Genomic DNA, 4518 nt, shown 5'->3' on the forward strand with positions numbered 1-4518 from the left:
TTCCCTCTCCCCCCTGCCGTCTCCGAAGCTCTCCCCCCCCGCCGCCGCCTCCGAAGCGGCGAGGCAGGTCACAGAGCGTTCCCTGCGCATGTGCAGAGGACGCTCTGATACTTTTGGGGGGATTTAAGTACCCCCCAATATTTTTTTAAAGGTTTCAGATTTTTGTGCACACCTGGGGACTGCCCCAAGTGTGCACAAACATCTCCCTCCCCCCCAGTTGCCCCCGATGTGCGGAAATAAGTATCCGCACGCCAGGGGGCGACTTCGGAATTAGATATATAGATTGTGTACATTTGATTAATGCCCTTTCAGCATTCTGAACCTCTTTAATCATATTAGCTCATAGGGCAAATCCTATAAAATCAGCTCAAAGGGGCTACATAGTACCACATGTAAAAGTGCCTACAGATGGGAGGTGCTGCGGTCACACAAGAATGTTCATTTGGTTTGGTTTGAGTGTGTGAAGGGCACATATAGGGGACAACAGTCAATTCCAAATAAGTGTGGAAAAATAGGGGCTGCTTGTTTCCATAGCAGCTTCTAGCTGTAAAAGCTTAATTTCTCTCGACAAAGAGGTCATCTTCCTTGAAAACATCTTTATGATCCCTTTGTGTATTGTGCTTTGGGTATAAAAGCTTCTCTGGGCTGTCAAAGCTCAACTGGCAGTTCTATGTCTCTCAAGGGGGTTTATTGCCCTCCTTGGCATAAGAATAGCAACCAGAAGCCAACCCCAGTGCCAATGTGACAAAGGCCTAACCCCAAGGGCCCGCCCGGGCTTTCTTTCTGGTAATGCATACATCTCACAGCATATCACCATAATTAAAAAGAGTGTTCCTGACACACAACCATAATTTGGCTGTGTAATCTTAAACAAAGATATCCCCCCCTCCCCTTTAGATAAATGTCTTGTAACAAAGCCAGAAACCACATGGATTACTATAGTTGTTGGTCAGCTGTGACTCCCTTCATTTTCTGCTCCAGATCACAATACATAGTTGAATATAAGAAGCCAGGCACCAAAGCCTCAGAGAAACAGAAACTCAGACTGGTGAAGTTTTGTGTCCTTAGCAGGAAAACATGATAAAGCTCTGGGAACAATGGATTATGCCCTCATCAGGAAAGCATGCTTCCAGAGATTCAAAATAATAATAATAATCAAACTTTTAATCTGAGCATAGAACATTTCCAGTTCTAAATAATCTCAATGGATTTAAATTTGAGTAACTCAGCATATGATAGTGCTGCCAGTCTGGATTTCGTCTCCTTATTACAGGCCCTGTCCCATAGGGCTTTTGTTCATTCAGCTCCCATTATCCCCAGCATAGCATAGCTCCCATTTTCGCCAGTGAATCCAACCCAGTATGTATATTCATTCATTACTGGATAGGGATTTAAAAATCGTGCTGAATTCTGAAGATGCAAGGTGACTTTATTGTAACATTTCCATTTTGAAGTGAAAGATAGGTGTGTGGTCTTCACTTTAGTTTGTGATGCTTAGAAGTTTTGAATTTTCCTTACAAACAAGTAAGCTTTATACATAAGAATATCTTTTTTCTGCTGGTGTAGGCCTGATTAGATAGTCAGGCTTTGTGGAATTATTTCACTGCCTTCCTACAGTAATATAACCTGCTAATGTTAGGACAGACACACCTGTTTTATTGTGCCTGACAACCCTACCAACTTCCTTAACCCACCTGAAATAACTGGAAATGCTACATACCATATGGAGGGATCTTGTAAGCAATCTAGGATCAAAACACATGAAATAAACCGTAACAGTATAAAAACAAGCCATTGACTTGAATGGCATAAAAACTATCCATTAAACCTCTAAAACCTGTGGTAAACCTGAGGTAAAACCTTAGTAAAAAAGATGTGATTTGACCTAAAATAAAATAGTTCTCCTCAGGTGAGCTTCAAGAGGCAGAGTACCACCACAGAAAATTCACTTCTTCTAGTGCAACAAGTTGTTGTATTAAACATCACGGCTGCGGCTGGTATGTGATCATGAATTCGTTACAAATAACAAGCAGTTCTAATCTGTAGTCTAGTGTGCATGTTACTATTTTGACTCAGTTGGGGCTGAAAGTTGGCATATATGTAAACAAATAAACAGTAGCAAGTTGGAGGGAACAGGACCACAATGAGGCAGGTATCCCACCTTGCCCCAACAGCATATGAAACCTCCAGTTCAAACATACTGCAAATGGTGAGAAATTTGATTAGGACCTTGACATTAACTCCGCAGTTTGGTCATCTCTGAGCCTAGCTATACTACAAACATATTGGCTTAAACCCATTAGTCTGCCATGGATTCTCTAAAGAATGCTGCAAATTATAGTTTGCTAAGAATATGGAACTTCTAGCCTTCCTCTTGTATTCCTTCACAGAACTACCGTACAACTTTCCTTGGGAAGAGGGAGTGACTAACAAACCAATGGAGCAGATGAATTCTCTGTCATGATTTAAGCTTTCAGTGCCTGCAGCTGGAACACTTCACAGAAGAGGAACATCTCTGGAAAGTACGCTGTATATCCCTACACTCCAGTTGTTTGCATGACAGAAATGTGCAAAACAGAAGCGACATTCAAACCATCCCAGTGTTTCTCTAGAGCTTATTTCTGCCTCTTCATTAAATTGTTGATGATCTTTCGCCACACATGAGTCTGAGGCCTTCACTTGAGGGTGTCAACAGGCCTTCTGTTTCACTTGATTGAAGTAATCAGATAAACTCAGATAAAGGAATAAAACAGAGCCAGAAGCAAGGCTGACGGTTAAATGGAGGATAAGCCTGTGTTTTCCAGGCAAGTGCAGAAGGCTTATTGGGAAGACTTTGAGTCTGCAGCCAGCAGCTCTGGACAGCTGCACTCCACAAGACAATCAGGCAGTTGAAGAGCAGAAAGGAACTGGGTCCCCTAATCTGATTTTCATAGGTATGAACAATCTTGTAGAGAACTGAATACTCTCATTTCATTGATCAAAACACCCAAATAATGCATTTTCACTTGGAAGGGCATACTTGCAAGGATATATACACACATATAGAAATTGTGTGTGTATACACGTATATATATGTGTGTGTGTGTTAACATATTCATATGTGTGTGTATTCACACAAACTCTCTCACACACAAATGGTTTTCCTAATCTCAATTGTATAGTTTTCCTGGTTCACAAGTAATAATGAAACTAGTTCAGAAATAATAGATGATTGCTGGTGTGATTACATTCCCTTCAGATAGACTGGAAGTCTCAATTAAAATACATCCCAAAAGTCTCAGCTTGGTTCAAAGATTAATCTGAGTTTTCCCTTGGGATGATACTTTCCCCCGGTCTCATATTTTATCGAAAGGTGGCCGTAATGCTACTCAGCTCCATGAACAGCTTCAATTATGGGCCCAACATGGGCTTTAATCTCACTGGGGTGGATCCTACCCCTATCTTACCACCCCACTGAGCAACGTTTATTAATTGAAATATTTATACTCCATATTTCCTTTTGGCTCATTGGAAGACTCCCTCTCATCTAAGGAGCTGTCCTCCAAACTTTGATGGCTGTTTCAGTGGGGGGAAAGGCTGGAAGAAGGCAACCTGGAGGATAATTGGATTTACCCCACTGTAAAGAATGAATGTTGTTTTGTCTGAAAATTGTAGTAAATTTTTAATGCCACCCTTCTTCCAAGAATTCCTTCTCAATTTTATCCTTGCTCACAGCAACCCTGTGAAGTAGTCTGGGCAAGCGAGAGTGAATGGCCTGGGGTAACCCAGTCAGCTTCATTGCAGAATGGTGTAGAATACTTTGGTGATCATGAAAAAGATCATGATACACTGTGCACTGATTGCTCAAAGCCCTTTATGTACACTGGGTTGGATCCAATAAACCTTTCTGCAGATTAGAAAGGAAGGAGTGGTCCCCTCTGACTGCCATTAGACCTGCATGTACAAAGGCCATGTAGGATGAAGGTAAGTAATGTGGGAAATTGGGCAAGAGTTAGTGGAAAAGCTGGTGGGCTCCTCCAACCCATTCTCTCTCACACAACAACCCTATAGCCCCTATAAGGCAAGGCAAAGTTATTATGCCTATATTGCATGCATACTGTGCATGCATGCTGTACATGTGTGGTAAATATGCATGTTGCCCCTGTTCATACAACATGGTGACCACACATATTAGGAGGATCAAAAGTAGCATATGCTCCTGTTTTGCATGGTTGGTAGGCACCTAGTATTTGTGATCATAATATCTGAAAAGGTAGGTCTTGTTGGATTTCAGAATCCAAAATCCTAATGAAAGAGAATGATCATTCGGTTATAGCCTTGGGATGGGGAGGCAGGGATCAACCCATTTGTAACATGGTCTGGTACCATACATTTCTTTTGAGAGAGCTTGTTAGTAAACCATCCTGAATTATTTCAACCAGCAGGAGGATCTTACTTGGGTCATTCCTCCATTTGCCTCTTTAAAACGGCTCCGCATTTTCTGGGCCAGGAACTTAGAATGAGAAGGAAATCACAAGA

The sequence above is a fragment of the Gekko japonicus genome, unplaced genomic scaffold (assembly GCF_001447785.1).
Source record: "Gekko japonicus isolate JY-2015 unplaced genomic scaffold, Gekko_japonicus_V1.1 scaffold402, whole genome shotgun sequence".
In the NCBI taxonomy this organism is placed as follows: domain Eukaryota; kingdom Metazoa; phylum Chordata; class Lepidosauria; order Squamata; family Gekkonidae; genus Gekko; species Gekko japonicus.